Raw genomic sequence first — 23,879 nt, 5'->3', positions numbered from 1 at the left:
AAAAAAAAAAAAAAAAAAAAAAAAAAAAAAAAAAAAAGAAATAATGAACAATTCTATGCTCACAAATTTGATAAGCTAGACAAAATTGACCAATTCCTTGAAAGACACACTCTACCAAAACTCATACAAGGAGAAATAGATAATCTGAATAGGCCTGTATTTACTAAAGTAATGAAATCAATAATTAATGCTTTCCAAAATAGAAAGCATCAAGATCAAGTTCTTTTACTGTTAAATTCTACTAAACATTTAAGAAATAAATGACATTGATTAGATTATCTGCAGTCTGTTTCAGAAAATAAGAACAAAAGGCACACATTTTAACTCACTCTATGAAGCCACATTGCTGTAACCAAAACCAGACAAAGAAATATGAAAGGTAAACTGCAGACTAACATCTCTCATAAACATGGAGGCAAAAATCCCCAATGAAATATTAGGAATATTAGAAAACAAAATTCAATAATAAATACACAGAATTATATATCATAACCAATTTGAATTTATTCCAGCTGTCCAAGTCTAATTCAACACTTGAAAATTAAGTAATACAATTCATCAACAGCTAAGGAAAAAAATCTTCAGTATTTTTAAAAAGTCAGCAAACTGGGAGAGACTGAAATTTGTCAACTTGATAAAAGACATCTACAATAAACTAACAGCTAACATCATACTTAATGATGAGAAACTAGATGCTTTCCCTCTACGTCAGAATAAAGGAGGCAAGTGAGTCTCTTCTCACAGCTGCTATTCAACATTGCATTGGAAACCATAGCTAAAGCAACAAAACAAGAAAATCAAATAAAGTATACAGATTAGAAAGGTAGAAATGAAACTGGTCTTTTTTTGACGTTTGATTATTGACATTATTGTCCATGTAGAAAATTCCCAAAATCAAAAACAAACAAACAAATGTAAAAATACTGTTACAAAAGGTAAGTGATTGATCATAGTAAAGTTTCAGGCTACAAGGTCAATATACAAAAGTCAATTGCTTTCTTATATATTTGCAGTACAATATTAGATGTAAAATTAAAAACACAGCATCATTTACATTAGCATCAAAACCACTGGAATATTTAGGTATAAATCTAACAAAAATATATGACAGCTATATGAGAAAAACTACAAAACTCTGAAGAAAGAAATCAAAGGTCTAAATAATTGTAGAGATAGTCCATATTTGCAAATACAAATTACTCAATATTATCAATATGTCAGCTTTTTTCCAGCTTGAACTAGAGATTCAAATAAATCTCAATCAAAATCTCATCAAATTACTATAGAAACAAACTGATTCTAAAATTTCTATGAAAAGGCACAAGATCCAGAATAGGCAACTTTGAAGAAGGACAATGTCAGAAGGCTCCCACGACCTGACTGCAAGTTTACTATGAAGTTACAGAACTCAAAACTGTGTAGTATTTGTAAAAGAATAGATAAACCAATCCAAACAGATAGAGTCCAGAAATAAACCCACACAGATGTAATAAACTGATATTTGACTTAATAGTAAAGCAATCCAATGGTGTAAAGATAGTGTTTTCAACAAATGGTGCTGGAAAAACTGAATATTTACATACATAAAAATAAATAATGACTTTAGACACTGACCTTACATACTCTCAAAAATTAAAGTGGATCACATATTTAAGGGTAAAGTGTAAAAGTATAAAACTTTTGTATGATATTAGGCCAAAATCTAAGGGACCCTTATCTGTGACAATGGATATTTAGATAAAATACCAAATGCACAATTCAAGAAAAAATGAGTAAGTTGGACTTCATTACAATTAAATATGTCTGCACTTGAATGACAATGATAAGAAAATTAAAACACAAGCCACAGACTTAAAAGAAATATTTATAAAACCTACTAATAAAAAAAAGGTGCTCAAAATATACAAAGCATTGTTAAAAGTCATCAATAAGGAAACAAATGAAACAATCAAAAGTACACAGTCAAAAGGTGATGACGTGTCTATTGACACCTCATCAAAGAAGAAATATAGATGGCAGATAAGCATATACAAATGCTCAATGTTATATGTAATTAGAAAAATGCAAATTAAAAAGGCAAAGGAATATTACTACATACCTAGTAGAATGGTGAAAATCAAAATACTGACAACACATGCTGGTGAGTATGTGCAGCCACAGGAAGTTGTATTCATTGCTGTTGAAAATGAAAAATGATATCAAAATTTCACAAGACACTGTGGCAGTTTCTTACAATGCCAAGCATTTGTATCATATAAGCAAGCAATTATACTTTTAGTTATTTAATACCCAAATGAGTTAAAAACATATGTCCACACAGAAACACAAACAGTAATTTTCAGTTATTCATTATCACCAAAAATTGGGAATAATCAAGCAGGTTTTCAAGAGGTGAATGGATGAACAAACTGTAATAAATTCATACAATGGAAAAATATTCGTCAATGAAAATAAGTGAGCTATCATGCACAAAATATTGCTAAGTGAAAAAAGCTAGCTTGAAACGGCTATATTCTTTATGATTCCAACTATATGACAGTCTATAAAAAGGCATAACTATTAAGACAGTAAAAAGATCCGTGCTTCCTAGGAGTTGTGGGGGAGGGAGGATTTTCTGGGCAATACAAATGGATCTCTAATCCTGGATACAAGAATGCATTTGGCAAAACTCACAGACTTGTACAACAGAAAGGGTAAATGCTAATGTAATCTATAAATGTTAGTTAATAATAAACTAGTATTAATAGTTCATCCTTTGTTACAAATATAATTCATTAATGCAAGGTGTTAATTACAGGGAAAACTGAGCAGTGAGAGAAAAGGAAGACGATATGAGAACTCTGTGCTTTCTTCTCAATTTTTTTGTAAACCTAGAGCTGCTCTAAAAAATAAAGCTTATATTTTTAATGTGCCAAATCTGTTTTTTCAATTATTTAATCTGAAAGAAGTTGCAAGTAATATTTAAGGAGGGCTATTTAAGCATTTAAAATATTTGAAAGACTTTAAATATTTTAAAGTTATTTTCAAACATTATATTTGAATTGAAATAAAAATATTTTTGCACAATTTTCTTCTTATTTTTAATAATCTGTTAACATTCTATGCATAGACAGGATTGCAGAACAGGAATCCATTAGAGAGTAACATACTGTTTCCTCTTTTAAATATATATTAATGACTATTTGTAGCTACAATTATAAAGAAGACTTCTAAATCACTAATTATAAGTTATCCTAATTAACAAATTAAAGGACATTTTGTGAATAATAGGCAAGGTTCAGTAATAGTCATAAATTTTTGGTAGGTAATTTGGCAAAAATTAAATAATAGAAAAACACATTTATCCTACTTGTCAAGTTAGAAAGTTTATCTCTACAGAAATTATTCCCAAATAAAATATTTGCATATGTGGAAAAAATGTATTACAGAATATGGATACCATATCATCACTTCCTTTGTAATCTTACAGCTTTTCTTGCTAAAAGTGATAAAATTATCACAAACTAACAATTTACTATCTTGATTTTTTTCTATTTTGGATTGATTTATATAAGAGGGAAACAAAGTGTACTTTATCTTGGTCCTATTTATTTTTAAGTTTTTCGAAGCAAGTTACTTTTATTGGATAATTAACTTACTGTCACGTTTCTAAGAACAGTTAATATACACAAGTGAAGAAATAAAAATAAGTGATCAGGTACCATAATTTATGTGAGAATAGTCAAATCCATAGACTTATAATTTAAATTTTTGGTCAACTAATTTTACTTTAATTCCATTTATATCTTCAGAACACTCAGAAATATTTCTTAGTTATTTAACTGTAATTATTTTAATTAATATTTTAATAATCAACTATAAGAATAATATAAATATAAGTCAGTTTTTAATGGTTTAGTAATAAAGGTACTTTCAGGCCAAATCTTAGCTGTCAGCAGTTATGCAATCCGTGAATGATAGTAAGAGAATGTGTTCATTTTCTTTAAGGTTTACAGGAGTTGTTCCACAAGATTGGGGTTGAAAATGTACATCTTAAATTTAATTTTCCACTGAATGATGATTAGGTACCTAAGAGCTTATGGAGTTTATGTGCGTTCATCTTGATGCTCTCAAAAATTACATTCAGCTCTAAAATTATATTAGGTAGCAATAAACTTGATTTTTAAAAGATGACTATTAACAGTAAGTAAAAATAATAAGGTATGTCATGCAAAACCATACACTATTTTTTGCTAATAAATTTTAAGAGCCACTATAGCATGGTAAATTGCTCACTAACAGTCCATAAATTGGGATTCTGTTCGTAACTCGGACAATGAAACTTGGTATCACCACATAGGCTAAACAATTGTGTCTCAAGTTTTTCATCTGTAATGAACAGTTATATGTTGATCAAATACAACACAGGACATCAATTTAAAAATACCCAGCGTTTATACATGGAAGCTGAATGCATCATCCTGAGGTTTTTAAAATATGTCATAAATTTTTAGGAAATAATTTTGATTTTATGAGTGAAAAGAGAAATGTATTATTTTTTCCTGGACTCATTAGATTTTCACTATTCTCAGAAACACCTAGAAATACATTAAAGTTGAATAACATGTTTCATCTGGAGAGGAATTATTGTTTCCACATATCATCTGATGTGTTTGTCAATAGATTTTTTTTTGTATTTTTTGTTTGTTTTTAGTTTTTTAGAAACTATAATTTTCTCATAAAGTAAAGGAGATGCTGAGGATAAGAAAAAATTTGAATGAAAGATCACACAACCAACTAAAGATAGTTTCAACCAACTAAGGGTAGTTTCTAACATGGGTAGGATCAGCAAGGTAAGTAGATTGGGAAAAAAATGTTAGTTAAATAGAATTAGAAGTAATTAATTTTTGATTAAAAATAATATTGATGATAAAATGGATTCATAGTTGATCAGATTGACCACACTTATATTTATGACAATATTTACCCCATCTTGCAAATACCACTTTTTCTCGATTCTTTTCTCAAACCATGATTAACGCACTTTAACATTCCCAAGGTTATGATCTGGTTTTTAGTATCTTTCTATAGGAGCAAATATTTTTCTTTTAACGTATATCCTTTTCGATAATCAGTAATTTACATACACACAAATATTTATATATTTTTTTCTGTTTGAGAGTCGTAGCTTTATTCATACTCCAATAATATTCTACTTAAGAAGATATTCAATGGGATATGTAACATAGAAGAAGCTAAAAATAAATTCTCATACAATTATATTCATTCATTTCTCATCAATTATTTATTAAATGATGTCAAGCTCTGGTCTATCCCTGGTGATAAATACTGAGCAAAACAGATAAAAAAAAAATTATCTTGTGAACTTCACCTTGTGAAGTTCACATTATACTGGAGATAGCCAGCAAACCATAAACATACACTGATAAGTTATATGCAGAATGAAATAGTTCCCGGAAACTAGATAAGATTTATATGATCTACTTTATACATTATATATACATTATATCATTTATAATGATAGGGTATAGGGAGAGACTGTTATTTAAGAGATAGAAATGATATTCATGGGAAGATGACATTTCAAAATGCTTTGAAAGAAGAGTGGGAATGACCCCCAGTAGATGTCTGGCAGAGAGCACTTCAGCATCCAGAAAGAACCAGAGCATAGCCTCAGGAGGGGGAGCAAGCATGCCTGTCTTGCTACAACAGAAAAGGGAGGTGACTGCCGCTGGAGTGGAGTGAACTATAGGAAGAATAAAGAGAAATAAGATCAGAGGTAATAGGGATGAGACTACATAAGGCCATGTATGTCATATTAAGAAACATGTCCTTTATTCAGAGAGAAATAAAGTGTCGTGTTGGATTTTGAGCAGAAAAAAAGATGGTTTCCATTATAACAGATTTCCTCTGGCTGTTCTTTTAAGAATAGACTGGGTGGAGGCATGGGCCCCAGTTAGGAATCTACACTATCAGTCACAATAGTGTGCTAATTGACCCAAATTTCTTAACCTCAGCAAATAAACAGAACGAATGTTATTTCTAACACATAGATGCCCAACATAGATTTCAGGGGTCCTCTGCTCACCATGGCCACTAAGGAGCTCAGATTGGCAGAAGCTCTGTCTTGGTGCCTCTTCAACGTATGAGAAAGGAAAAGGGGATATGGTGAAGCATGAACCTGCTCTCAAAGCTTCCACAGAGAAGTTTCTCATGTCACCACTATTTACATTTTATTATCCAATGCACGCCACATGGTCATGTCTAACTTCAAAAAAAATAAAGAATGTCAATTCTAACAGGAGCCTGGAAGAAGAAAATGTCACAGAGAATTTTTCAGAAACTCCAGCAAAAAGTGATGGTGTCTTGGACTAGGGTGAATGGTGGAGGTGGTGAGAAGTGGTTGGATTCTGGATATTTTTGGAATGCACAGCCAGCAGTGTTTCCTGACAAATGGGATATGGGGTTGAGATTAAGGGAGGAGGGAGGAATGATGGGCTTTGAGGATAAACAATTGAAAAGAAGGAGTTGCCATGATTTATATTACGGAGACTCAAGGTTAAGCAGAATTTGGCAAAACTTAGATTTATATATTTCAAGTATTAGACAGTCAAGTGGAGAGCACAAATAAGCCATTGAACATACAAGTTGGTGCCTGCAAGACAGAGGTCTGCACTCACAAAAAGAAAGAAATTTGAGCATCTAAGTGATGCTCAAGGGGGTCAATAGAGGTTCAAAAACAGAGTTGTTACACCAGCTGCTACAAAGTTGCAGATTTTAATAACTAACTTTAGAATTTAATATATCTCTCTAGATTCATCAGATATAGATAAGTTCAGGCCTATATAAGTAGACCAGGTTTCTTATATCTACGTATATTTAGACATATTTATCCATCCCCTATAGCTTGGTGAGATATTTGAAGTATATGCATCAAGTACTATATGGGTACTTAATGCACATTTGCCAGGACACACAGTCAGCCTTGCCTGTAACACCAACTTTTACCGTCCTTCAAGAGTCCACTGTCTACTCTGTGAAACCAACTCTATTTCCACAGGCAGAATTTCATTATTATTTGCCTTATTATTTTGTATTACATTGGACCAAAAATGTAGTATAGAATGTATCACTTTGTGCAAATCTTTTTTTCTAATATGGTTATATATTTAAGAGGTACAAGTGTATGTTTCTTACATGCATATATTGGATCATGGGGAAGTCTGGGCTTTTACTGTACCCATCACCTGAATAGTCAACTTGTACCCAATAGGTAATTTTTCACACCTTACTAGCCTACAATCCTTCCAGCTTTTGTAGTGTTCAATGTCTATTATTCCATTTTTTATGTCCATGTATACCCACTGTTTGGTTCCCACTTACAAGTGAGAACATGAAGTATATGTATTTACACACACACACACACACACACACACATACACACACACACATCCTATTTTATTTATCCAATCATCTGCTGATGAACACATAGGTTCATTTCATGACTTTGCTATTGTGAATAGTACTGAAATAAACATTTGAGAGCAGCTTTTTTTTTTAATATAATGTTTACTTTTCCCCTGGGTAGATGCCCAGAAGTGAGATTGCTGGATAAAAGGCTAGTTCTGTGTTTAGTTTTTTGGAAATTTTCATATTTATGCAAATATTTTAATTGGCTATTTTCTTCGCAAAGCCATTAAGAGTATCTTTCTAGTATTTTCAATAACAGCACGAAATAGAGATCCTAAGACAGAGATGGATCTGAAATTTTGTGTATTGAAAAAGGAAACTTAAAATAATTATAAATATATTGACATAATCAAGTATGACTTTCTTTTTTTCTTTTTTTTTTTTGCGATAGACCTTCACTCTGTCACAAATGCTGAAAGGCTGGAGTGCAGTGGTGTGATCTTGGCTCACTGCAACCTTCGCCTCCCGGGATCAAGTGATTCTTCTACCTTAGTCTCCCAAGTAACTGAGACTACAGATACGTATGAACACATGCCTGTAATTTTTTTGTATTTTTAGTAGAGACAAGATTTTACCATGTTGGCCAGGCTGGTCTTGAACTCGTGATCCACCTACCTCGGCCTCCCAAACTTCTGGGATTACAGGAGTGAGCCACCATCCCTGGCCACCAAGTATGACTTTCGGTGATTATCTTAATCTTATTCGACCTTAAAATTCTTTCTTTCTTTTTCTCTCTCTCTCTCTCTTTCTCTTTCTTTCTTTCTTTCTTTCTTTTTCTTTCTACGGAGTTTTGCTCTTGTTGCCCAGACTAGGATACAATGGCACAATCTTGGTTCATTGCAACCTCTGCCTCCCGGGTTCATGCAATTCTCCTGCCTCAGCCTCCCCAGTAACTGGAATTACAGGCACCCAACACCATGAGCCAACTAATTTTTTTTTTTTTTTTTTTTTTGTATTTTTAGTAGCGACAGGGTTTCACCATTTTGGTCAAGCTGGTCTTGAACTCCTGACCTCAGGTGATTCACCTGCCTTGGCTTCCCAAAGTGCTGGGATTACAGGCAGGAGGCACCACACCTGGCCTATTTCCCTTTCTCTAACATACAATCACCATAGGTAAATGTCTATTGGGTCCCTTTCAGGAAGGCCAGGAGAAAGACTAAAGTGTAAAATCTAAAGTAACTTAGAGAATACAGCTTAGGAGAATCTGCCCTAATACTTCTGAATTTCAAACATTTGAATATATTCCTTTTTTTTATACACATTTTCTAAAACTATTTTACCTAATACATCTTCTGCCATCATTCATTTTGCCTCAGATTAATTATTATGAGATTTATTTTTTGATGTATGCACAGCTAATATTTCACTTTTTCTATGGTAATGAGGTACAAACCACCTGTTGTTCTATTAATTGTAATGTTATACTTAACTTTAAAAGAAGTAGAAATAGCTTACCTATTTGAACAAGATCTTAGATTTTAAAGATTTTGTTATTTCTCTGAAGAGTGTAACATTCTAAATAAACATAAATAAAACAGAGCAAAACAATCTAAATTTCAACTTGCTTCAAGGTGCTGCTGATGACAAGGAACTTGAGAAAAATGGACCACATTATTCATGATAGCTGAAGAGATAATGTGTGAAATTGAAAATGCTATTTTCATAACTCAGAGGCAGGCAGAGACAAAAAGCATCAAGAATTTATTTTGTCATTTTGAGAAAGAGCTAAGTAAAAACCTTCCTGTAGTTTCATGAGATTTTTCTCCATTTTAGTCTACACAACTGAAATTGCTGCAATTTCTATATGCTAAGACCTTAATTAGCAATTCAGTGCACCTGAGGCAGCAGCCTGACGCGATTGTTGCAACCGACTTTGAGAATGAAGGCAGCCCCACTTTTTTGAGTGATTCCCATTTCTACCAACTGGCTTGTGAAATCTGAGCATCACCTAGGTTTCCCCTTGTTAATCCAAAGCATATCACAGGGCTCAGGTTGATGTCTAGGGCCCTTGTGTTCTCTGTGCTCTGCCCACACAGCAGCTGTAATCACATTCTGAGCATAGGGAGGCTGGTTTTATCTAAGTGCTCCAAATCCATTGTCGCAAAAAGGGACAGAGTGTCTTTTATTGAAATGAGCTGAAAGCATTTACATTCTCCAAAAGAGCTGTGCTTCCTAAGGATACTCAGAAATTACTAATTGTGTCTGGTGCCAGGTGCACAAAGCAAATCATTTGATTTTGCTTTCACAGTTTTTAAGAAAAAAGAACGTACATTTATAGAAAGGATCACCATACTGCTTCTTAAGATGTATTTATTGTTACTGGTTATGATATCTGCTTTTTTTTTTTAATGTATTATCCTAGCTCAATTTCCTTATGTTCTTTTCTTTTTCTCTTTTATTTTCATATTGAATTGTGATCAGAAGAGTAAGTAGAATTTCATTTTGCAAAATTCTCTGTCGATTCCTATATAAATTTCAGAAACTATGGAGACTGTCAGGAGATTGGTGTTTCTTTCTTAAGAAGTTGTTGGTTTGATATCCTTCAAACTGAGTGAGATTAAGGAGCATGCATGTATAACAGCTCATGAACATGCATATTATAACCCCATCACTTCTTTTGTTAATGTAAGAACCATTGCTATTCACAATGTGGTGCTATTTTTCTTTTCAGCTCTAATTTTTATTCTCCTGCTATGTCTCTTTTTTCTCATGAATGGTATCATAAAATTATCATTCCTAATGTTGTGTATGCCATATTGATGTGGTTCATTGTTTCTAATCTCTAAAGATTAAGACTGATTTTCATTTAACTTGTATAAACCTTTTCCATATATCCCTCAGTTGTCTTTAATTGGGTTCACTTAATATTTTTCTAGAACAATTTTTAAAGCAAATTAATAATGTCAGGTTTATTCAATTTTGTATTGATCTATAAATTTGTTGGGGTTTTTTCTGGTATAAAATAATTGCAGAATGAGTTTAAATGGGCCAGTGCACAGACATGTCTATCTATGTAACTCAGTGTAAGACTTAGACTACAAAATTTTTGGCGGTAATTTTATTGTATGTGTTATTGTTTAATCCTAGATATGCCACCAAATATGTAACTAACTTTTTCACTCATAGTTCAACCAGATAAATGGAACAAGTAGAAGATATAAATTAAAGTATTTATTATAACGTGTTGGCTTAAAGAATTGTGGAGCTCCCAAGGCAGTCAAAGGTCTGTAGGGTAGTACATCAGGAAGAAAAGATTGAAATTCTCAACCTTAAATAAAAGCTTCACTCTAACAGCAAAATTCTCTCTCTTCCAGGAAACTTCAGTACCATTCTAAAGACTTTCACTGACTGAATCAGACCCACCAGATTATCTAGGAATATCTTTTAGTCCACTGACTGTGAATGCCAATTACATCAATCTAGATAAGTGCTTGATTGAATAACTGGGTATGGTATGATAGCCAAATTGATTTATAAGCCTGACCATTAAAGTCTAACACTTGTCAACTTGACATCCACGTAACATGTGTAAACACCAAGCTTAATCTCCAAATAAAGACAGTAACAAAGAAGTCATACTTTCAAGCTAACATGATCTAACTACCTGTGTATAACCAAAAGTGCCCTATGGCTATGGGTTTGTGCTTTGTTGGGGTAGATGTCTTAGTCCAAAGAGAGAAATGCACCAGGAGGCATAATAATGATCCCATTGAATTAAAAATTGAGATTGTCACCAGCCACTTTGGTCTCCTTATGTCTATGAATCAACAGGTAAAGAAGACCATTTCCCCAGAGTAGGATTGTGGTCCTTATGCAATGTTTACTTTTCTCCTGATATCCTGTAACTTAAACACTGTGGTGTAAAGTCAACTGTTAGTGATATATCTCATGTTAGATGGAAAGAGATGTGAAAGGAAAAGAAAATTTATGTGTGTGTGTATATATATAAATATTCATTAAAAACAAGGAATAAGGCTGGGCACAGTGGCTCATGCCTGTAATCCCAGCACACTGGGAGGCTGAGGTGGGTGGATCACCTGAGGTCAGGAGTTCAAGACCAGTGTGAACAACATGGCAAAACCCTGTCTCTACTAAAAATGAAAAAAAATAGCTGGGTGTGGTGGTGGGTGCCTGTAATCCCAACTACTAGGGAGGCTGAGGCAGGAGAATTGTTTGAACCCGAGAGGCAGAGGTTGCCGTGAGCTGAAATCGTGCACTGCACTCCAGCCCGGGTGACAGAGCAAGACTCGGTCTCAAAAAAATAAAATAAAATAAAATAAAAGGAATAAATGCTCATAAATATTATGGTCCCTACGGGTACAGCTGATTATGAGTTCATAGCTAATATTTATAACCACTACTTCTACTATCATTCCAGTACCTCAGCTAATCATGGGTCACTGTGTGGTGAGGTAATCTGAATCTTTATTACTGAAGGGAGTGGGCCATCAGCAGTCCTGCTGGAGCCGGGTTGTTGTAATTTTCCACTGACTTTAATCACAGGACATAGCAACACTAGAACACCTGTATTTCAGACATATTTTTCCTTACGTTCACTGTGTAGCAATAGCAAACTAATATTTTCTCAGTAGTCAGGATCAATCACCCTAGTAAGTATAGAAAGTCCTTTCATTACCTATTCATTCAGAGACATGAGGAGACGAAAGTGGCAGGTGACAATCTCAATATTGTGCCTCCTGGTGGAGGTTTAGACTGAGACATCTACACCAACAAAACATGAAGCCATAAGTAAAGAAAGTAAATGCTTTCTAGAGGTAATAGTGAACGTTGCTACACTCAGTTTGACTATTTGATTCCTAAACCCGCGAATTCTGGCTATGGGAGAAACAGCACCATATGTTGACGCTGACTTAGAGCACATAGAGCTTTCTGTAGAACCTTGTCCCAGCACTGCAAAATTTCCCACTACCTTGTTTTATAGCTGAGCCTTCAAAAGGCCATTCCAATGTTATCAAGTCAGCTGCATTCATATGGTAAAACCTGTGAATTCCATGAGTTTGGGCTCACTGCTACATTTCTTCTGCTATGAAGTGAGTTTCTCAGTCAGAAGCAATGCTATGTGGAACATTGTGACAGTGGACAAGGCATTCTGTAAGTCCACAAATGCTAGTCTTGTCAGAAGCATTGAATGCAGGAAAGGCAAATCTGAATCTATTAGGTTGGTGAAAAAGCAATTACAGTTTTTGCGCTTAGGTTTTGCACCAACCTAATAAAGTTAAATGTCTATTTCAGTAAGAACAATATGGGGCCCCTTTCCATGGTAGAAGTGGGTTGGTGTAATCAATCTGCCAGGTAGCTGACCGATCATCCTGGGGAGTGGTGCCATATCAGGGACTTAGTGTTGGTCTTTGGTCTTTGCTGTTAGCAGATTGGACACTCAGTAGTGTATCTAGCTAGCTCTCCTTGGTCAGATAAAGTTCATGTTGCATAACTTCCAATTTTGCCACTGCAACCACTTTAAGAACTTATTAAACAGCAGTAGTTATGGCTAAGGAAAGAGGATGACAGGTAGCTATTACAGGTCATCTTATCCATGTAATTTTCAAAAATAATTTGAAAATTACTAAAATGATTAAAATCCTACTCTGTTAAGCTCACCCTTTCATAAGCATTCACATAGATACGAAATATTTCAGTCTTTGCCTAGTAAGTGAGGTCAATCCACATATTTCTTCCCCAGACCTCCTTGTCACCATTTTTTCAATTAAATACCTTCCAAGTTCCTGACCATCCAGCCAAACAATGGGATAGATCTCATGAATCAATATCTACTAATACCTCTGGCAATTGTTTCTTCCAGGAAAAATATATAAGCAGGTTCTAACAACTTTACCACTTTCCTTCAGGGGTTTATCAGGAATGACCCATCATGCTCAGCTGTCCACTTTCAGAAGTTGCCGGCATATCATGTAAACTAGGCCTGGGTTTTATTTTGCTGAGTCAACTGATCATAAGAAACTTCCAGGAAGCCGTAGGTAGGTATAGGTTGATATCACTTCCATATATGAAAATAGAGTGCTACTGAGAAAGTCTAACTTTATGGCTTGGTGGGTTAGAAAAATACCCAGTTCATGATGAGCAACTCTAGTTGTTTGCCAACTCAGTGGCTCGTAGGTAAGCATTTAGTCTCCAGTCTCAACTAAGGCCTAATAGCAAGCCAAAGATGTTTCTCAAAAAGATAGTAGTTATCCACAGAGGAAAACAGAGCTTTGCTTCAAAATCCTAAGGGTCTTTTCTGTGATTTATCAATAAGCACCTGCCAAAAGTTCCAACCAGCATCTTTATCTGCCACTGACATTTAAGGTATCAATGGATCTGCTGGATCCTATGGCTCAAGCGTAGAATCAACTTGCATGGCAGCTTGGAACTGTTGAGAAGACTTATTTTGTTGTAGACCCCATCCAAATTCAGCAATTTTTTGATCTCTCAATAATGAGCTGGCATAGCACACTCCAATGGCAAACATGTTGCCTTCAAAATCCAGAAAGACTCACTGGGCATTGTGCTCCTTTTTTGATTCATCCAGATGCAGGAATTTATAGAAAGTATATCTTGACATGCTCCACATCACTGATCTCCTAGAAATGTTGCTGAAGCGAAAGGCCTTTGTATTTTTGTCAGATTAATTTCCCACTTTCTGTAACACAAATTCCTTGTAAGTCTAAATAACTACCATTCCTTGCTCAACAGGTCAAATTTGCATAATATCATCAAGGTAAGAATGAATCAGCATAATGTCTTGTGGAAGAAAAACACAATGAAAGTTCCTGTAGAATAAATAATGACATAGGTGTGGGGAGTTGATATGCCTTTGAGGCAGGATACTGAAAGTATAGCTCTGGTGGTCTTTACCACCAGGTAGTAAGAAAAAAGGTATTTTCCAGGTTAATAGCTGCATACAAAGTACCAGGAAATGTGTTAATTTGTTCAGTCGATGAACCTACATCTGTAAGAGCGCTGCAATACTACAGGATTGGTGTGTGGACACAGTGAACTCTGTGTGAGACACACCTGAGCAACAGCTTTAATACCTACTTGGTCTCTGTCATCTTCTATTCTGACTGATGAACTACGCTAACATTTTGTGTCTCTTGTAACTAATGTCAGTTCAGACCCAGTGTCAAATAATTCCCCAGAATTCAGATTATTTTCCTTTCCCCGTTGCACAGTCACCTTAGTAAATGTTCCTAGTTCCCTTTTGGGAAGGCTGAGAGAAAGATTAAAGTATCATTATTTAGCAATGTAGCAGAACCCTCACTCAAGAGGTCCCAACCTCCCCTTTAATCAAGAGGCTCTGAGTCTGTAAACTCACTCATATCTGTAAATAAATTAAGGAGCCGTTATTCTCTGTTTTGGCTATTTAAGTAAAACTTCTGTTCACCTGACTTCAGGGTGCTTTCAGAGGGCCAAGGTTTTGTATGGGTTGCTTGGTTAAACACAGGTTCCTGAGGTGGGTTTCACAGGTGTTGTGTATTGAAGCACTAAATTTTTGTTTGCTGGTATAATTCAGGCTCTAGTACAACAGATGACATATACAAGTAATGTAAGAGCCAGCAGATAGGCTCTTTGCCATGCTCACTCCTTCTGACCCAAACATTTTCATTTATACATATCAGTTAAGAATTTAGTATATTGGCCAGGTGTGGCGGCTCACACCCCTAATCCCAGGACTTTAGGAGGCCAAGGCAGGTGAATTGTTTGAGCTCAGGAGTTCAAGACCAGCCTGGACAACACAGTGAGACACCCACCCCCCCACCCATCTTTACAAAAAATACAAAAACAGTAGTGAGGCATGGTGGTGCACGCCTGTAGTTCCAGCTGCCTGAGACTCTAAGGTGGGAGGATAGCTTGGGAGGCAGAGGTTTCAGTGAACTGAGATTACACTACTGCACTTCAGCCTGGGCAATAGAGCCCATCCAAATAATAATACAAAAAAAAGTAAAATTAGTATATTGCTTTTCTATCTGTTTTCTAGTTATATCATGATCCAGAAGCAAACACAATAGGTGTCTGTGAGTCAGACTATTTTGATTGCTGCTTTGACATTACTCTCCATCACGGTAACCATAACCAGACAGTCTTTGGTAATTAGGTACCTCCTCTTGGCCTGTGTCACCCTGGGATGCTATTAACCCTGTTACATTTAAGGATCTCAGATCATTAGTAGCAATTTCCACTGTTATCTTTGACCTAAAGAGAAAAGCTACCACAGAGTTCTTCAAGGATACTGAGACTCCTCTCACAACTTATGTTCTTATGGTCATAATGAAAGTTGTATTCTCTGGATGCTCTTGGTACAGGTAAGCAAGTCTTACGTTATAAATCTTCTATAACATTCCAATATCCCTAAACATTTAGACATCTTCTTTTGCAGTATAGCAAGGCAGTTCTGGCATTTAATCTTGATTTAGTGTAGGCTACCTTTTGCTCCGTGTTTAAGGTAACTAAACAAACTGTAAAAACCATTTACATTCTCAAGGTAAAATACGGAATCCAGAATCTCTGCTTAGTGCGCTCATTTCTGCTCCTGTATTCCCATTCCAATCAGGCTCCCATTCCTTTTCATTTAATGCCTGTATTTAACTGAAGATGCATTGCAAGGTTGAGAATTCAATGTCTGATGCAATTTAGCCACTCTCAGGATGAGGCTTTGGGTTTGGTCTTCAGTAATTTCAGCCCTGTGGCTACAGGAGATAAGCGTTTTGTTTATGACAGACATAAAAGCTTTTAATTTATTTATGTAGAACTTGAGTTAGGAATTTGAAACTCTGAGTTTATTCTTTTTCTACTTTCTCCAGTGCAGTTATGAGCAGCTAATCAATCTCATTATACTCGTCAGTTTGACAAAAATGTTGTCAAATATATGGTCACCCAGAACCTTTTATGAGTATTTGATTAAGAGTATCCAATGGTGATATTTTGCCTATCTGTATTATCGCATCATGTCATGGACTGTCAGTACTGTCTTTACTACTGGAAATAGAGTCATAATTTCTTTGAATTTAATCGGAATAAAATAATAGTAACAGAAACCAAGAACTAATTCAAGAAACTTAAGGTTGTTTTTCTAGAATCACTGCTGATATCTAAATCTGTATCAATAAGTCTTCATACACAGAAAGAAAATCAGTAGGAGATACATAGGTTAAGGAATTTACTAGAAAGAATTGGCATATGTGATTTTGAAGACTGGCCAGGAAGTTCATAATCCGTAGGTAATCCTTAAGGAAGGGCAGGACAAAACTCTGAGCATGAGTTGAAGCCACGGTTTGCAAGTAGAATTTCTTCCTCAGTGAATTCTCAGCTTTATTTTTGAGTCATTTTCATTGGTTCAATAATGACCTCCCAGCTTATCTAGGATAATCTCTTTTACTTCAAGTCAACTGATTATGAACTTTAATGACATCTACAAAACTTCTTCACAACACTTAGACACTTAGATTCATATTTGATTAAATAAACTGGGACTCTAGCCAAGTTGAAACATAGAACCTATTATCACTGTAATCTATATAAAACAACCTATATCTTTGTAGAGATTTTTTTTAACTTGCAAATTAAAACAATGTATATTATAATCACTAAATGTTTTCCTAGATTTATATCACTTCAGAACTTTCATATCATATTCTACTGATTCCAGTAGGTTAGAAATTATATGATGAGCAAATGCAATCACCAACTATTTGAGTTAACATTTAGAAACCTAGTCTATCCTAACTTTTAGTTAACACTTTTTTGAGACTGAATTTTGATTCTACTCCAGCCTCACTATGTTTACACTTTTTAAAACTAAAATGCTTCTTTGATGCATCAATATGTAATGCACAAAAATCTTAAAGTACTATGAGATGTATGAGAATTGCTTATACAATTTTTGATGCATAAACAATTTATTATTTATAAAAAATCTATATATTATAGATTTATGACTTGTTTCCATTAGGGCAGCATCCTCAATTTTTGGAGATCTAGGAAATATGACTTACAGGAATGCAAATGTAGTTTCCCGTGGCCCAGCTACATCATAAAATCTCACAGAGGCAACTAAAATAATTATTCAATTGAAAATATCTAGATCTGTAAATATTTTACCATAAAGAAAATTTAGATAATGATTCACCTTCATTCTTCCATACTTTCTGCTAAAAAATTAAACTTAAATGTCATGTTGACTATAGTTAAATATCATATTTGATTTTCACTGATGTTTAGTAATGTTTAGAATATCCCCATTTGTATACCTTCTTTTGAGAAATTCAGGTCTTTCCTCATTTTTTAATCTGATTATTTGTTATTTGCTTTTGTTGGCTGGTTTGTTTGTTTGCTGTGGCATTGAAGTTCCTTATTTTTTGGATAGTAAGCGCTTGTTAAATGTATATTTTGAAACTATTTTTTTGCTCATTCTGCAGGTTGTCTCTTCACTGTGTTGATTATTTTTCTGTGCAAAAGCTTTTTAAGTTTGATGTAATCCCATTAATCTATTTTTGCTTTTGTTGTCCATGCTTTGAGTTTTTATTCAAGAAAACCTTGCCAATATGCCTATTATGAAGCGTTACCCTATGTTTTCTTCTAGTAGTTTCATAGTTTGAGGCCTTACATTTAAGTTTTTAATTCACTTTGAGTTGACTTTTTTGCATGTGGTAAGAGGTAAGAGTTTAATATCATTCTTCCACATGTAGATATCCAGTTTTTCCAATACCATTTTTTGAAAAAAGTATTCTTTCCTCAATACTTGTTTTTAGAACCTTTATCAAAAATTAGTTGGCTCTAAAAACGTGGGTTTATTTTGGTGGTTTCTATTCTGTTTTACTGGTCTGTGTATGTTTTTGTGCCAGCACCATGCTACTTGGTTACCATACATTTATAGTATATTTTGCAGTTAATCAGTGAATAACTTAGCCATTTTTTTATTATCATAAAAAAAAAAACAAGTGTTAGCAAGGATATGAAGAAAAAGAAACACTCCCCCCTCCCCCCCCCAAAAAAAAGAAAAAGGAACACTTACATACTGTCGTCAGGATTGCAATGATAGAAAATAGTACGCAGGTTCCTCAAAAGTTTAAAAATAGAACTATTTTTATGTTCTTATGTTAGTTTGCTGAGAATGATGGTTTCCAGCTTCATCCATATCCTTGCATATGACATGAACTCATTATTTTTATGGCTGCATAGTATTCCATGGAGTATATGTGCCACATTTTCTTTAACAAGTCTATCCTTGATGGGCATTTGAGTTGGTTCCAAGTCTTTGCTATTGTGAACAGTGCTGCAATAAATATACACCTGCATGTGTCTTTATAGTAGAATGATTTATAATCATTTGGGTATATACCCAGTGATAGGATTACTGGATCCAATGCTATTTCTATTTCCAGATCTTTGAAGAATATCCCCTCTGTGTTCCACAATGGTTGAACTAATTTATTCTCCCACCAACCACATAAAAGAATTCCTATTTCTCCACATTCTCTCCAGCATCTGCTGTTCCTGACTTTTTAATGATTGTCATTCTAACTGGCATGAGATGGTATCTCAATGTGGTTTTGATTTGCATTTTTCTAATGACCAGGGATGGTGAGCTTTTCTTCATATGTTTGTTGGCTGCATAAATGACTTCTTTTGAGAAGTGTCTGTTCATATCCTTTGCCCACTTTTTGATGAGGTTCTTTGTTTTTGTGTGTGTGTGTGTGTTTTGTTTGTTCATTTGTGTGTTTGCAAATTTGTTTCAGTTCTTTATAGATTCTGGATATTTGTCCTTTGTCAGATAGATAGATTGCAAACATTTTCTCCTGTTCTGTAGGTTGCCTGTTTACTCTCACTCATAAGTGGAGATGAACAATGAAAACAAATGGACACGGAGGGGGGGACATCACACACCAGGGCCTGTTGAGGAGTAGAAGGATAGGGGAGGGATACCATTAGAAGAAATACCTAATATAGGTAATAGATTAAAGGTTCAGCAAACCACCATGGCACATGTATACCTATGTAACAAACCTGAATTTTCTGCACATATACCCCAGAACTTAAAGTATAATGAAAAATAAATAACTAAATAAAATAACTATTATATGATTTAATAATTTCACTATTGGATATATATATATCCAAAAGAAAGGAAATCAATATGTCTAGAGATATCTGCATTCCCATGCTTATGGCAGTAATATTCACAGTAAGATCTGGAATCAACCTAAGTTTCCAGTAAGTGATGAATAGATAAAGAAAATGTGGTATATATACACAGTGGAATACTAGTTAGTCATAAAAAATAAAGGAAAGCCTACCATTTGTGTTATGTGATGAATGAACCTGGAGAACATTATATTAAGTTACATAGGCATAGAAAGACAAATACCACATAACCTCACTCATATGTGGAATATAAAAAAGTTGATCTCATAGAGGTAGAGAGAATAATGGTAGTTATCAGAGGGTATGGGGATTATTAAGAAGGGGAGATTGGGAAGATGTTGGACAGAGGATACATAATTACAATTAGGAAGAATGAATTTCAAAAGATTTGTTGCAAAGAAAGATAATGAAAGTTAATGACAATATATTGTATTCTCAAAAATTAGAGCTGATGTTATATGCTAGTGCCACAAAAAATAACCATCTGAGGTAATACATTTGTTAATTAACTAGATTTAACCACACCACAATGTATATATACTTCAAAACACCATACTGTACATAATAAAAACATACAATGTTGTCTGTCAATTTTAAATATAAAACACTAAGTGCACAAGTTATTGCCGTTTTTTCGATTGAAAGTAATGCTAAAATTTGTGATTGCTTTTGCAGCAACAAATATTACATAAATAAATGAAATAAACATAAGTTTTGAATGTATGGCTAAAGAAAATTAAAATGAATTGCTTGAAAAATAAACTTTGTTTATGAATATCCCTCCTGCCACATTCTTAATGCAATTTTTGAATAATGAATATGGCCTCTATTTCTCAGATTTAAATTGTACAAAATAAATCCAATTATTTGAAAATACATAGCAATTGGGTGTCAGATAGGTCACTGGTTTTATAAATTGCATTTAAAAAATTTCCTTCATTTCCAAAATTTCCAGCCTTGGTATGGAATCAGACATTATCCAAAATGTAGACAGATTTTGCCAAATCAGGTCATCAACTTTTGCTCATGTAGTGTGAAGTTTCTTTGCCATGATGAAGAACTATACTAGAAATGGAAGATTTGTTTTTATTTTATTTATTTATTTATTTATTTATTTATTCATTCATTCATTCATTCAATTTGAAATAGAGTCTTATTCTGTTGCCCAGGCTGCAGTTCAGTGGCATGATCTCAGCTCACTGCAACCTCAGCTACCTGTGCTCAAATGACTCTCATACCTCAGCCTCCCAAGTAGCTAGGACTGCAGGCAAGCACTACCATGCCTCCTAATGTGTGTGCCCTTAAGGAAATAGTTCTTCTGTAACCACTGGACTGAGAATGCTAAACATCAAATTCAGGGTCTTATCCTGAAACTTGCTAAATTACAATACAAGTTGAACTTTTATAGCCTCATAGTGTTTCTATTGGTAAGTGAGGGCTTCGATTAGGAAAGAAAGGAACATTTGAAAAGAATATGTATGGGAAAACAATGTTTAGAAAAATTGAGCCCCTAAATTTTGATTAGTCTTCTTTGCTAGTGGAGGAGGCCTTTTCATGCCCCTTGGAAGCAGAATCTGATCTCTGAAGGAATTAACTCTGCATTTCGTGAGGAAACTATACGGTCATGACCTTCCCTGAGGCGGTTGCCATGCAAGACAATGCTGAGTTTCCTCAAGAACCCCCCATCACTCATCTTGGCTTCTAGACCTATAATTAAACTCAAGTTCCAGGAGGCCCATAAAGATGATATGCAAAGTGTAATATATTAGGAGGTGTGTTAGAGTCCAAAATAATTACTTTTCTAATTGATACAGACAAAAATTCAGGGAATCTGCATAGGAATGAATATTAAGAGTGTAGGATAATAATGGAAGAAACAAAGTTGGATCAGAGAGAAGTTATTGACATGGGCTCACCAACCGGAGACTTAGTATTTACTATTAAAACCAGGGAAGTTAGAAAGTGCTCTCAGTGTGTTGTTTGGTGGCTGCAACAAGACCGAAAGGTAACCCCCAGTGAGCAAATCAGAAATATCAGACATGCCTTGGTTTAACGTTGAAGATTCAAAGGCCTAAGGATGGTTAAAGTGAATTCGTAATTTAAGACTTACTCACCTTCCGCAGGAGGATCAAGAAGACATACTTATGACTAATAAAGTGAAAAATAAATTTGTGAGGAAACATCAGCAACCTGGAGGAACTATGTGATCCCTCTTTTCTGCAGGTCAGACCTCACAGTGGATACTGTAGTTACTGAATTAAGGCACCTAAATGCAATTAGGTGATTAAATCGGAAAGTGTCAGGGGCCATGTGGCAGCCCTCAACTGATAGAGACAAGGTGGATGTGATTATCACAATACAGAGCAGAGTCAAAGCAGCAATCAGGATAATCTGACTCAAGCAGACCTATAGCACTGGCTAGTTTACCATGGTGTTCCTACATTTAAAAATGATAGTAAGTCTACTAAATACTTTCTTGATTAGTATTCACAAAATAGTTCTAGGTCAAGTGAACAAAATTTTAACTTGAATCATAAAAACAGAGTCATGGCTCCTCAATCAATTCACTGGCTTGAGCCAATTTATAAACCCAAAACCCGTTGAATGAAGAAGAGGTTGGATTTTTGTGACAAAAGATCCTGATATGTTGCCAAAAACTTATTCTACTGTTAATCTTTCTCATGGCCTTTCCCAAAAAGACTTAACAGCTTTTTACCTGAGTAACTGTCCATTGGGGAAAAGGAAATAATAATAATACCGTTTGAAAACTACTGGACACTGTCTCTGAATTAATCAGGAAAGCCAAAATTTCACTGTGTTCCAGCAGAGTAGGAATTTAAGAAGATCAGATAATCAGCGGAGTTTTAGCTTAGGTTCATCTCACAAAGGACCCAGTAGGTCCCTGAACCTATACTGCAAATATCTCCCCAGATCTGGAGTGCACAATTGGAGTAGGCTCAGTTAGCAGCTGGCAGAATGCCCATATTAGTTCCCTGAGCTCCACAGTAAGGACTATTTTGTTGGAAAAGGCCAAATTTAAGATATTAAAACTGCCTCTCCCTAGAAAAATAGGAAACCAAAAGCAGCATCACATTGCTGGAGAAATTACAGATTTGTGGCACTGTTAAGGATCTGAAAGACACAGGGTGCTAATTTCTACAACATTCCCATTCAAATCTTCTGTTTGGCCTAGAATAAGACAGATGGACCTTAGAGAAACACACTGGATTATCATAGGTTTAACCAGATAATGTCTACTATTACAGCTCTGTACCAAATGTGGTACTACTGCTTCAGTAAATTAACACATCCTCTAGTACCTGATTTTGCAGTTGTTGATCTGGTATTCAGCTATTGATCTGGAAAATGTTTTCCTTTCCCTCCGAAAAAATCATGTGATACCAAAGAATGAGGATACACTCTGAGAGATGAATCATCAGGTGATTTTGTTGTGTAAACATCACATAATGTATTCACACAAACCTAGATGGCATACCCTGCTACACATCTAGGCTATATAATATACCTTTTGTGTTGGGAATGAGTCAAACTTCATATATGGGTGTCCTTAGTCCTGGCCGTGACTTTTCCTTTGAGAAAAGGAAATAAAGACAAAGACACAAGAGTAGAATTCACAGCATGTGTCCAGTGGGCAACACAAGCGTGGGAGCCGCATTGGCCCCCAGCTCTGGGCTCCAAACACTTTTATTATGTGTATAATCTCACTGATCTTATGGGCGTGGAAGGGGAGGATGAAGGGGTAGGTGCGATAGCTGGCTGGCCGGTGAGGGAAGAGCACTTGAGATCCTTCTTAGACATGCTAAACTAGTACTCTGACTTTATCACTGATTGTTATCAGGGTGCGGCTGCATCAGAAGTATAGCAGATGAGGAGCCACCGGGTCTGACCACACCCAATGCATCAAGGAGTTTTTATCTCCTAAGCATTGAGGACATAGAGTAATTAAAATCACTCCATATTCTGAGAACCTAGGCAGAGCCTAAGGTGTTCCATGATCTCTGCCCTGCAAGGATTTTCTCCTCTTGCCAGCTCCCATCTGCAAAGACCCTCCTGGATCTTGCAAGCAGAGATTGCCTCAGAGATCTTTGCATAGGCCCTCTTCTCAGAGATCTTTACGAGACCCTCATACAATCTCCATGCTGAGAAGGCATTCGTGGGACCAGAGCAGTATTCCCTGCCCTGCAACCACCCCGAGGTGTTCCCTGGTGTTACTGGGCTCTCCGACAGTG

Source organism: Sapajus apella, unplaced genomic scaffold (assembly GCF_009761245.1).
Source record: "Sapajus apella isolate SASKATOON/1434 unplaced genomic scaffold, GSC_monkey_1.0 scaffold27, whole genome shotgun sequence".
Taxonomy (NCBI): domain Eukaryota; kingdom Metazoa; phylum Chordata; class Mammalia; order Primates; family Cebidae; genus Sapajus; species Sapajus apella.
The sequence above is the reverse complement of the archived record's forward strand: the minus strand, read 5'-3'. Positions refer to the sequence as shown.